This window comes from Mustela putorius, unplaced genomic scaffold, assembly GCF_011764305.1.
Source record: "Mustela putorius furo isolate JIRA1106 unplaced genomic scaffold, ASM1176430v1.1 tig00000174_pilon_pilon_pilon, whole genome shotgun sequence".
In the NCBI taxonomy this organism is placed as follows: domain Eukaryota; kingdom Metazoa; phylum Chordata; class Mammalia; order Carnivora; family Mustelidae; genus Mustela; species Mustela putorius.
In genome coordinates, this window is record NW_025421304.1 from 25574496 (window position 1) to 25587192 (window position 12697).

Genomic DNA, 12697 nt, shown 5'->3' on the forward strand with positions numbered 1-12697 from the left:
AACAAAATGTCTCCCTGAGTTCCGTGAAATTATTGAATCCAAGGAAGCAATCAAGGGAAACCTCTATTTTAGAGACAGAATTGTAGCTTTGTGATTGGGATCAAGAGTCATGAGCAATCTTGTGGTATTGAGCCCGTAAGTGTCTATACAATCATCAGGTAGTTAGTATCAGAATTGAGTTGAATTTTTGGACACCGAGTTGGTATCTGGGGAGTTGGAGAATTGGTTATTGGTGTTAGAAAACACTGTGGACCTGTCGTTTTCTGTCTTCGCTCATAACACACTGTCTTTGCTCACTCACACTCAACTTCGCTCCCAATATTCCAAGTCGCTGCATCCCTGAGAGTTTAAGTGAACTTTAAACTCAATTCAAGGAGTTTAAAAACAGCCGATTCAAACCTCCCCAGATTGGGTTAAGGGTCCTTCCCCTTTGTGCACTTCTGGCACAGAAATTATACTGCTCTGTGACCATGGGTTTATACATCTGCCTCTCCTCACAGACTGCGGGCTCCTTAAGAGCCAGGCCTTGGTTTTTCGACATCATTCTTTTTTCCTACCAGTATACAGCAGAGTGCCAGGCCTGTAGTAGGCATCAATAAGTACGTATGGGACGTATGGGTGTTTAGATGGGGATGGGGAAGAGAGCGGGGTGAGTGGGTGGGTAGAGGGGAGTAGATGGGTGGCCACATGGGGAGGAGGAAAAATAAATGGATCTGTGAGAGGACGGCGAGGTGGACAGATCAGAGGAAAATCAGATGGTGGATGGATGGAAGGATGGACAGAAAGGCAGGAGAAGAGGGAGGTGGGACGATAGGGAGGTGGACCGATGAGAGGAAGGTTGGCTGGGTGATGGACAGATGGGTGGTCAGGAAGGTAGGAGGAAGGATGGGTGGCTACGTGAGGGGACAGAGGAGTGAAGGAGTGGATAAATGGGTAGACGGTAAGAGGGTAGGACAAAGGACACATGGATTCATGGGAAGAAGATGGAGACATGAGTGAGCCAAGGGATGGATGTGTCGATCGATTTCAAGCCTGCATGTCTAAGCCTAGGGTTCAGTCCTCGGGTTGTCTTTGTGGCCTAGACTCTTCTCAGAGTTCCGCCGCCTGCCAACAACTCTTGAAATAAACATATATAAAATCAAATGCGTGTTCGTCTTCCCCAAACTTCCAGTATTCTGCTCCTCAGTGACTGGCACCACCACCACCCAGCTGTACAACTAGAAATCCGGGGATGATCCTTGACTCTATCTACTCCCTCAACCCCTATACTCAAGACATCACCAAGTCCTGTTGATTTTACCTCTGGCAACTCTTGCCAGCTGGTCCATCTCCCTCCATCTCCAGGGCCACTCCAGGGTCACTTCTCTCCTGGGCCAGGGTGATCACCATGTCTCCAGCTGTCCCACCTCCATTCTGTCTTGACCCCCTCCCTTGCAACAACCTCCACACTGCCAATAAAGCTGGCATTTCAAAATGCAAGTCTGGTTTTGCCACCACCACTCCTCCAGTATTGTTCAAGTCATTCGAATGCCTTCCATTACTCTTAGGATCAAAAGTAATCCTGACCTCTGCCCATTTCTCCTGCCTCATCCCACACCCTCACAAGGTCTTACCTCCTGTAACACTCTCTCATGGTTCCTTGTGGCATGTCCCATCACTGCAACTTTACATCTGTCTCTGGGATTCAGTGGTTCATGTCGGTCACCATCTCTAGGCAGTGAGCCCTACAAAGGAGAGACCATGATTATTTTGGCTGTACTTGTTTTGGGACAGACAGGCTAGGGAGCAAATCTGAGTTCTACCCCTAATGAGTTATGTGACATTGAGCAAGTTACTTGACCTCCATAAACCTCTTTGCTGTGCTTGAAAAATAAGAAGATATTTTCCCCCTCTACAGAACATTGGGATGAAATGAAATCATGCATGCAGTGTGGCTAACAGAGGGGCTGGTCTCCGTGAAGGCACGTCGTGATGGGGCTGCGAGCTGCAGCAGAAAGGTCTGTATGCAGACCCTGCTCACTCCTCAGCCAGTTTACCCCGAAGTAAGCTCTACCTTGAAGACAAATCTTCAAGCAGGCCCAGAATGAGGAGGAGGTGGCCCAGAGGGGGAGCTGCCTTTTATACGTCAGCACCTGGTGACCTCTCTCAGGGGCCCAGAAGGATGACTTTCTTCCTAAGGGGAGACAGAAAGGGACAGCCTACCCCAGCCCCTCCAGCCAGGAGAAAGGGTGTTCAAGCCTTATTAAATCCCCAGAAGAGCTTACAAACCCAGAGACCAGACTTCTTACTCCTTTCTGATCCCAGGCCCTGCCCTCCATCCTGGAAAACCTTCCTCTATAAATCCTTTTCCCTCTTTGAAAGTCTCTTTTCCAGAAAGCTCCCTAGGATTGCCCCAGCCTACACTGATTTCCCTCTCTTATGAAGCCCAAGGCCCTGGTGCCTCCAATTAAGGACAAAGCACTGGTGTAAGACCCATCTGGATACAATTCCAAGCTCACTACAGATAAAGGATACATTTTTTTAAAGGATAAAATCATGACTGTTATACAAATATAAATGAACGCTCATCAAAGACTTGAACGCATTAATCAGTGAGGGAACGAATAAGATGTTATACTATAATTCAAAGATGAATCCAAAGACAGCCACGTGTATAGCTTTTAGGCCACCGCTAAGATATCAATTGACCCCACAATTGACCCCACCTGAAAATATTCATGTGCTTCTCAGTAGCCAGAAATACTCTGCATTTCAATCAGCTTTCTTCAAATGATGAAACAGGAATATACTTCAGACCATGAAAGGCACAAATTCCCACAGAAACAGACAACCACTGGTGAGGCAATGCCTAATATTTAATTTAAAAGATACCTGGTTAAAAAAAAAATATATATATATATATATATGTAAAAAAATAATAAAAGATACCTGGTAATCTTTTTTGGCCTATTTTAAACTGCTTCAGCATCTCACTGGGTTTGGGATGTGGAACTCTGGAAAGTCACTTGAATTCAGAACCCTCAGTTTCCTCATCTGTAAAGTGGGGCTACAGTACAGACTCCTCCAAGCTCTCAGCAGAGAGCAGCTCCAGAAGATAGCTCTGCACCACAGCACCTGCACCAGAGCTTGCCAGCTCCTGGGCCCTAGAAAAGCCCTGCTCCCAGCCCCCGCCCCTGAGGGAGCAACGACCCAGGCCCCTTCCTTCATCTTTCCATCAGTCAAGAGAAAACCTTGACAAGAACAAGAGGGAAAGAGGAAAAGGCTTTGAAAAGCTGATGGATGAATGACAGCAGTGATACAGAACACACTCTAGGGCAAATCCCCATGGCCTGGCACTTAAGGACTCTCAGGGTACAGGGTACCTCACTATCACTGTGTGGCCTCTGGAAGTTTCCTCCTCCAGCCTCCTTACCCTGCCTCCACCCTGCTATCAGTCAAACAGCCCCTAAATACCACTGTGCTTCCTTGGTGTCCCGGAGATGCCCCTCCTGCAAGTCTGACCCCATCTAGAGGAAAGCCTCAAGAATCTATGGATATAACCATTGAAATAAGGAATAATCACAGACACGCTCAAACTTATCCACGAGAATGTTCATCGCTGTGCTGTCTCGACATGTGAAAAACTAGAAACAGACAAAGTACCCAGCGATAGAGGATTAGCTAAATAAGGTAGAGTACAACCATCTGATGCAATGCTAGGCAGCCATTAAAGTGTGATGCTGGATAAGAAAGACATTGAGCAAGCTCACTTAAGGACACGTGTAGAGTTCTACCATGACAAGGAAAGAATAAGAAACCTCAATAGTAACAGTGACCACTTTCTACGTCCTTCTTTTGCCTTCTGATGTTTCACAAGTGCCCCACACTAACATGTATTTGTGGATGGACAGATAGCTAGGTAAATGGACACAGTTCAACTCCCCAAAGCTAGACTCAACACGTCTAGGCCCAGTGGAAATTGGTTCTGAGCTCCCAAATTTATCAGATCACTAATGTTCAAAGCAATGGTGGAGTTCATTTCCCTAGATGAACTCTTAAGGGTTAGAGCCTTCCACAAGTTCTCAAAGTGCTATCCCAAAAAACATATACACACAGTCTTGACAAACTGGACAGCTTATAGGTATAACCACTAACCACCAGAATATTCATCCTGCAAGGATCGCTTACAAGGTGTCTGCTCAGGGAGGTCAAGGTCACCATTACTGGTGTTCTGCAGTAGGCACAGCCCTGGCCTGGGAATCCTAGATCCTCCAATCCTAGCTCTCCGGCCCCAGCCAGTCCCCTCCTTTCTCCAGTCCTTTACTTATTCAGCCATAAAATAAATGCATACGGTTAGACAAAGGGACTCTCAGTTCCCCTTTCTTAGGACTCTCAAAGATGTTTCCCTTTATTCTGGTCCTGCCCCCCCCCCATAGCACATATGTCCCATAATAGCCCCAAATGGAGCTGGAATCTCCAGTCTAGGTCCCACCCTCTAATTTTGGGGGGTTAGGGGAGGCAGAAGAGTAGGCAGAGCTCAGACTGAGCAATTACCAAAGAAGGCTGGGAATTGTCCTCACATTTCAAAGCCCTGGATCATACAGGTGTCTCCGCACCCCCACCCCCTAGGGATACCCAAGACGCAATGAGTGGCAGAACTGGGAGTGAGGTTTGTCTTCCCCCCTCAGAGCTACTCTGTCCCCACCTGCGCACAGTACCCAGAGTGGCGCTTACTTCTCTTTGGAGCCATCCCATGCCTGGCTCCTCCACTTCTCCAAGTTCATCATAAACGTGTATAGCTCTTTGTTTTCTTTTTGAGACCCACTTCTAGCCTCCATCAAACAAGTGGGAGTTAGGAAAGAGTTATCAGTGAAGTATTTCATCAAGGCACTCATCAAATTTAGAGGGCAGGCTCAGTGTAGGACCCCAAGGGTTTCCTTCCCAGTCAAGTAGGGGAGACAAAAATAACTGGAGAGCACCACAAGGTAGCAGGAGGTTAATACACCGAGCTCTATGGTAATGAAGTAAGGGAAGCCTGCCGAATAAGCTGGACTTGTCCAAGGCCCCAAAAGTAGAGTGTAGGGCAGGTGCATCTGCCGCAGTCAAGCTCTGCGCCTGGGGTTTGCAGGGGAGAGGGTGCAGAGGGCACGAGGTGCAGCAAGGGGTGAAGGAAACGGGCAAGTTGACCGGTCAGGAGAGGAAGGCTTCAGCCTGGCCTAGCTGACATCCCAACACGCCCCAGAACTCACCTGCTGGCAACTGGGAGCGGAGGCCCTGCCAGCCTAGGCTGCCCCTCCCAGTGGCCACGACAGAGTTCCCCACCCTCCCAATTGCCCAGTTTTGCCTCTGACCAAACTGCCTGGCTGTCCTTCCCTGCACATATCGTTGTCTACCCTTCTCTGGACGTGTCTGTGTGTCTGTCCCTCTCTGCTCCCGCCAGTCTGTACGTCATTCTCTACACATGCCTGTCCGTCTGGCGCGCTGGGCACCCCACATCTCTGGGCCTCCCCGCCGCGCCTGTTGTTGTGTGGGTGTCGGGCTGGCTGGGCGCAGAGGGGCGCGGCTCGACCCTCCCCCTCTTACATCCCCCCATCTCAGGGATGACCCCGGCGACGGCCCAGAGCTGCTGAAGCCTCGAAGCCACCACATAGCGCTGCTGAAGCCGGGGAGGCGCGCCTCCTAGGGGGCCGGGGAGCGGACGTCTGTGGCTTGGGCGGAGGCGCAGGGCCGACGGGCAGGCGGGCGGGGCTGCGGCAGGGCTGGGACTGGGGCTGAGGAGCCGCCGCCGCCTCTACTGGGGATCGCGGGCAGCAAGTCCGCTCGGCCCGGCCCCGCCTCGCCCGCCCCGCCCCGCCCCTGCGCGCCAGCAGGCCGAGGCGGAGCGGCGCGCCCCCCGCGACGCCCGAGCTCGAGCCCGAGCCCGAGCCCGAGCCCGAGCTCGAGCCCGAGCCAGAGCGCAGAGGCATCCGAGCGGGAACCAGAGCAGGAGCAGAAGCGCGAGTGGGAGCGGGAGCCAGAGCCGGAGCCGGAGCCAGAGCTGGAGCCGGAGCCGGAGCCAGAGCGGGAACCCCAGCTGGAGCCGAAGCTGGAGCCGGCACTGCGGCTCGCGGCGCGAAGCAAGGCGGCTAAGCCGAGTAAGGGGCGTTGGGCCGGGGGCGGTGCTGGGGAGGGGTCCCGGTCCCCTCCCCCGAGCTCTGCGGCGGCCCCGGCGCACGCACACACCCGGGGCGCTCCGCGCCTAGCCTTGGCGCGCCGGGAGGGCCGACGGGCTGTCCGAAGCCGAGCCGCAGCGCGCTCCGAACGGGATCCCCAGACTCCCGCCCCCGACCCCCGCACTCCTGGCCGGGCCAAGGCTGCCCATGAGCACGCCCTCGGGCCACGGGGAAGGGCAGGTCTCCCAGAGCGTCCACCCGGTGTGGGGGGCATAAGGCAGCCTTCCCGGTCCCGCGCCCTCGGTTTCGGGACCCCTGAACAACCCACCTAAGAAGGGGAAACTAAGACGCACTTTCGGCCCGGGTGGAAGAGGGAGGGGGCTCCGGCTTTGTGGAGTTCTAAGCTACAACCCACCCCCACCCTTGAGCCAGAAGTTTGACCCTCCGACGGGTGGGTCACACGCGCCGTACCCCCGCTTCGGTGCCTGCGGAGCTGGCTTATCTCCGCACCAACGGTGGGAGAGAGGGGCGTCCCCGCCGCACCTTCTCTCGCTTTGGGGCAGACTTTCCCTTGCGTGGTAAGCGGGACCCGAGGCCGGGTCCGAGGCCGCTGCTCTGGCTGGCTGCGTAGTGCCAAGCGGCATAGCCGCCTCTCCCCAGGCGCCCTCGGAGGCTCAGTAGTGCCCACCCCACCCCCGGCTGACTCGCGCAGCCCTTCCTCCCCCTCCACCCTGCCTCCCTCCATCGGCTCCGCGGTATGGAGGCTGATGCGCAGAAGACCCATAGCTGCCCTCTTGATCCCACACCAGTGTCAGTGGGGGTGGCAGGGAAGGCGAAGGCACAAGTGACAGGTGTGAGAGGCAGGGGTTCCAGGAGTTTGATCTTGGGTCTTGATCCACGCAGTCCCACCGGCACCTGTCTTGAGGATGCCGGTCAAGGCTCCCTCCTCAAACACTCTGACTTCACCTCCCTGTGCCTCAATTTCCTCCACTGACAAGTAGGCAAGATTCTGTTGTGAGGAGAATGTTTAAGGGCTTTGGTACCGCAGGATGGGCTTGATTGACTTCTTAGCTGTGGTGACCTTAGACAAGACGCTTAACCTCTCTTGAGCCTTAGTTTCCCCATCTGAAACATGGGGAACGTGTGTTGAAAGGATTAAATGAAATTATGCTGGTGTGGGGGGGGAGTGCTACCATGGTGCTTGGCACACAGCCAAGATTCAATTCAGGTTGGCTACAGGTGTCATTTTATGAAGTTTCCAGCATTGGTAGATGCGGAGGCAGAGTGAGTTCCCCTGAAGAGGTGGGGACACGACCCTCACCAAGCCCCCTTCAAGGAGGCCTCTGAATCCCCCAAGGCCTTGATGACGTCTAATTGTGATTCAAAACTTAGGGTCTGCCCTTTCTCAAACATCCCCTCTTCCCCAGGCTTTCTACTGCCTGGGGAGTAGAATTCCATTCTCCATCCAGAATGGAAAAGACTGTATCTGACTGACTTTTCCTTTTGCCCTTGGCTGATGTCTGCTGCCCTGGCGGAGGGCTTCTTACGCATTTCTCACAATCTATGCAAGAGAATTCTGCAGACCTGTCGCCACTCCGCAGTTTGGGGGTGGGGGTGGGGGTGGGGAGGGCTGCTTTCCCTGAGGAGCCATAGCCTATCAGGTGGCTTGGACGTTCCAGTTGCGATGGCTTCAACAGGCAGCAGAAAGCAGCAGGGGGAGCTATCACCAGGAGGAGGAGACAAGAGGAGTTCTGGAGGGTTCCAACCCTGTTTTCTTGCTGACCATGTTGTATTCATCCAGGCCCCTAAGCCGGGAGACACCAGAAATGATGAACCTTGGGAGGAAATGGAGCCAGTAGCTGACCAAGAGGTTAGAACCTCTCAGAGCTGGAAGGTTCCCAGGAAGAGATCTGCCTGTCTGTGCAGTGGGGGCCTCAGACTCAGAGCCAGAGCAGGCGAGACCCAGCACCTAGGGGAGGGTGCTGGGATCTCTGGAAGGGTGTAGATGGCAGGAGCACTGCTGGGAAGAAAACAGAGATCCATCTTGTGGACACCCATGCTAGTCCTGACCACCTGTGGCACAGCTGCCCAGAACAGGGCAGGGGAGGGCTGAGTCTGTCTACATGTTGCCTGGTGGGGACTTGGGGAGGCAGCCAGAGTGGGTTGCCTCCTCAGGGCTCCTTCTACACAAAGACCTCCTTTCTCCTCTTCTTCATCTGTACTTCCCCCTCCATTCACCCACTAGGATGTCACATCTTCCATAATCCTCACTCTTCTTCCCAAAGGAATTAATCAGGAACTAATTAGGAGGTTTATGTCTCCTGGTCCATATAAGTTTCTGGGACACAGCCCATAGGGAATGTGATGGGGATATTGGCATTACCTTCAGTCTTTGGTAATAATCAGACACATTCTGGCCTTTTACCTGAAGCCTTTGGCTTGGAAGTACTCAGAGCACAGAGTAAGGGCCAGGAAGATCTCAATTTTGTCTCAGCCTCCTAAAAGTAGAAACTGAGGCCATGAAGGAGCCCCTTTGGCAAGTGAGCACAAAATAGAGCTGTGGCTGAGAGCATGGCTACTTGGATCCAACCACCTGGGTTTATAGGATATGATTCTGGGCAGATTTACCTCTCAGAGCCTCAATGTCCTCTTGAAAGTCAGAATATTACACACCTCCCAGTACAGTTGTGAGTCTAGAAGAGTAGATAAGAAATGTCAGGCAATGTCAAACAGACCTCTCCAGGTGGCCTTGCCATGTCTGCATTATGAAAATACATTGAACACATGCGGTTTTCCAAGCATTTCTCTTTGAATTCTGACAACAGTCTGCTTTAGGTACTGAAATTGTCCCCATTTTATAGAGGAGAACACTGAGGCTTAGGAAGGTTAAGAACTATCTAACTTTGCCAGGTATAGAATACTTAAAACATCCCTATGACTCATCATAATTTTATGAGTTCATAAAATTGATAATTAGCACATTGTATCTTAGATGATGTGTAATCAGTTATTGGAATGCTTCCTCCAGGAATATCTTCAATCACTTTATACCTCTATGTCACTTGTCTATGGGCTAGAGAATTTTTAGAAACACCTTCACTATTCAAACAGTAATCAAACTGATTTTAAAAGAGCACCCCATTTCCTATACCTCTTCTCTCCATCTTGTATAGCACTTATCACCCCAACATCTCTATATCATATTCATTTGCTTATTGTCTGCCCTCATCAATATAAACTCCCCCAAAGACAGGGACTTTTACTCATTTTGTTCATGATATCGCCTATATGCAGAGCCTAGAATAGTACCCAGCACTTAGTATGCTTTGCAAATTATGAAGTGTTTTACAAACATAAGGTCTACAGTTATTATTTTTGCCAAGTATATAGCTTGCCTGAAAATAAAACATTAAGGTTCATGACAGAAACCATTCCCTCAAAAATTTGGCAAATAAGACTTGCTCAAGTGCCAGGGAAATTTTGATGAAGGTTAAAAACAATGGAATTATTTTCCTAACATTTTAATAAAGCTCCTTATCAGTAAGTTCAAAGACAAGTTATTTTTGTAAATCTTTACAATAACAAATGGCATGTTCAAAGGCAATTAAGTTAGCTTTAAAATTTTTCAATGAGTTAACTATCACTGAATTATTCACTTAATTACTCTTTGTTAGCATGAAGGGTTTTTTCAAATTTTCATTTTAATGATTTTTCAGATTATAAAAGTAATGCATGTTCATTGTAGAAAATTGGGAAAATCATAAAAAATGTAAAACACAGAAATCCTCCTTAACCCCACTCTTGCCCACAGAGCACAATGACTATGAATATTTTCATCCATTTCCTTTCTAATCCTTTTCTATATATGAATATTTTCTCTAAGGTTTTTTTTTTCTTTTACAGAATAAGGATCATGTTGTATGCAGAGTTCTATAACCTGCTTTTAAAAGAAAAATATCTAACCTAGGTTTTTTTTTTTCCCCTCAACATTATACTGAAAGTCTTTACCTATGTTATTAAAATGCCTTTAAAAATATGATTCCATGGCTATATATTATTCCATTATAATTTGCTTAGCTTGTCCTTTTATTGGACAGTGGGGTTGTACCCCCATGTCCTCTTTGTGGTGTTTCCTGAGCCTTAAATCAGGCTTCTGTACCCACCTGGTGAGACCTATTTGCCAGTTGGTAGATGGACTGGTTTATGCAGTTAGACAGTAAATCAAGCCTTAGAGGTTGAGCCTTGGTGGCAGTGAGGAAGGAGGTGGCAGTTGATCCTATAGAAGGCTATTTGCCAAGGAAGGTTCTTTTCAACTGGGGAAGACACCAGCTGGGTCCCAGCCTCACATAAAGACCTTCCTGCAGAGAAGAAAGGTTTCTGCCACCTGGGGACCTCTACCTGCAGCCCCTGGAGTTAGCCCCCTGCCTGATAAGGTACCTACAACACTTTTAAGATTAGTGTGTCTCACCAAAGTCCAAAATCCCTGACTTTCTAGCTCTGGGCAATGACAGATGCACCCACAGCTTCATGGAACCCCTGCGAGATGACTTCATTCATTCATTCATTCATTCATTCACTCAGCCAGTAGTTCCTGAGAATTTACTGTGGGAGGAACAAAAAGAACCAGTAGTCATCTGGGCTATCTATACCTATAGTCTCCATATCACCCATCTCTGGAAGGTTCTCCATTTCTCTACCATCCCCCAGTCACCCAAGCAGACACAGGGAACCATCTCTAACTGCTCCCTCTTCCTCACCCTCTGTATCTGATCTATCTGTCCTGCTTCTTCACTGTTCCATACACAGCGTGCCCTACCCAGTATGCTCCTGCCCAGGGGTCTTTACACTTGTCTGTTCCCTTTACCTGAACTCTTCCTTTCCGAGATAGGCACCTATCTATCCCTTCCTAAAGCTCCCTTCCTCCATTCTTCACTCACAGGTCACCCCCTCACCAAGGTCTTCTGAAGCCACTATCCCTAAATGCTCAGTCTCCACCTCCACACTGCCTCTGTCCTTCCCCGTTATCTAACAAACCCCACCATTACGTGTGTGTCTCCTCTGCTAGCAAGAAGCTCGGTGAGGACAGGTATAGCCAGTGTTTCCTTCACTTCTCTATCCCCATCGAACCTCTCACTCTTTTTTCCATTGCGTGTTGCCTTCATTTAGACCCATCATCTCCTGCCACAGCCTCCCTGCTCCCCTGCCACCTTCCTTCCACCCCTGGTCCGCCCCTCTCCACGGAGCCCAGGGAGACCTCCCTGATAGGAGACCCTGTGGTCCCCTTGCTTAAAATCTTCCAAAGGGCAGTCTTGGGGCCGGGAGCTCATTATCTCACCCAGCCCCCTCCCTGTCTCTGAATCTCAGTGTTGACATCTGCAAAATGGGGGGTTTGTTTTGCGATCCCCTGGGCCGACGACACGTGACTGCGGTAGAGCGGGCGCCGCAGCGGCGTCACCGCGTCACGTGGCCTCCTCCACAGGCCAGCCCACTCCTGCGGCCCCTCGCTGTCCGCTGTCTACCGCGGTGCGGCACAACCCTCCCGGGTCCGACTGCCGCGCATGCGCCGTGCCGCCTCTGCACACTGTCTGCGCCAGCTCTGCTCCGCCAGCCAGGCTCTGCCCGCCAGGGGCGCGGCGCCGCCCCCCCCTCTGCCACATACGCATTTGCCCAGGTCTGAGTGTCGCAGTGGGCCCCAGACGAGGTATTCTGGGAGCGGGGACGTGAGGCGGAATGGGAGTGACGTGGACTTGCCGCACACCATTAAGCCACTTCAGAGCCTGGAGTGCCGCCGCCGCCCGCCCTCCCGATTCCTAGCCAGACAATACTGTCGCAGATGAGTCACAGACAGGAACGCGCCTCGCCTCGGATGCCGGGCTCCGAGACAGGCGGGCAGGGGGAGACGTGACCTGAGAGTGGGTCCAATCCCAACCCCCCACTCCCGCAGTCCCCGCTTCGGAACTCGTCGCCCAGCAAAACACAATCTCAGCCCATCTGTGCCAGACCTGGCCATCCACCACCCCCACCCTGCTGTGTCCTCACTGCCGCTCTGGTCACATGTGGGGAGAGCAGGGTGGGCACTTGCGCACACAGACACCTGACATCCATCTCCTTTGTCTCGATGACCCCAACCCAAGCTCCACCCAAGCAGAGGATCTGATGCTACCATGAAATGGTTTTCCTGTAGGTCCGCATGTTGAAATCCACAATTGGGGGAGGGGAGGAGAACACTGTGAGGCCGAGATTGCCATTTTAGGACCCCTCGCCCAAAGCCCCTCCTTTTGTTTTCCAAGGGTTTTGTGTGACACGCTCTTGGAGCTTGGTAAATATTTGAATAAACTGATGTAAGCCAGAGATCCTGGGAGAATGCAGCAAGAAGATGTGTATGAGGTACAGATTGGGTTACATGATGCAGGGAATGGTACCCTAGCTAACGTCAGCATCATTGTCACCCACGATGTCATGAACCATGTAAGTTCCTTACATGGGCGTCCTTCTCCTCAGGAAGCTGAGCATCATTACAAGGCAGCCTCAACACTGCAGTCTGATGATGACATCAGACCAAGGGA

At 51.2% G+C, this 12697-nt stretch overlaps 1 protein-coding gene across 1 annotated transcript in view; it reads left to right on the plus strand.

The window, feature by feature from the left end:
* The first annotated feature begins 5884 nt into the window (after positions 1 to 5884).
* The window catches only part of BEAN1 (brain expressed associated with NEDD4 1), a 36192-nt gene continuing 29379 nt past the window's right edge, over positions 5885 to 12697 (plus strand). Inside the window, exon 1 of the mRNA XM_004744303.2 lies at positions 5885 to 6113. The gene's annotated coding sequence lies outside the window, so the exon portion shown is untranslated. The remainder of the gene's footprint in view (positions 6114 to 12697) is intronic.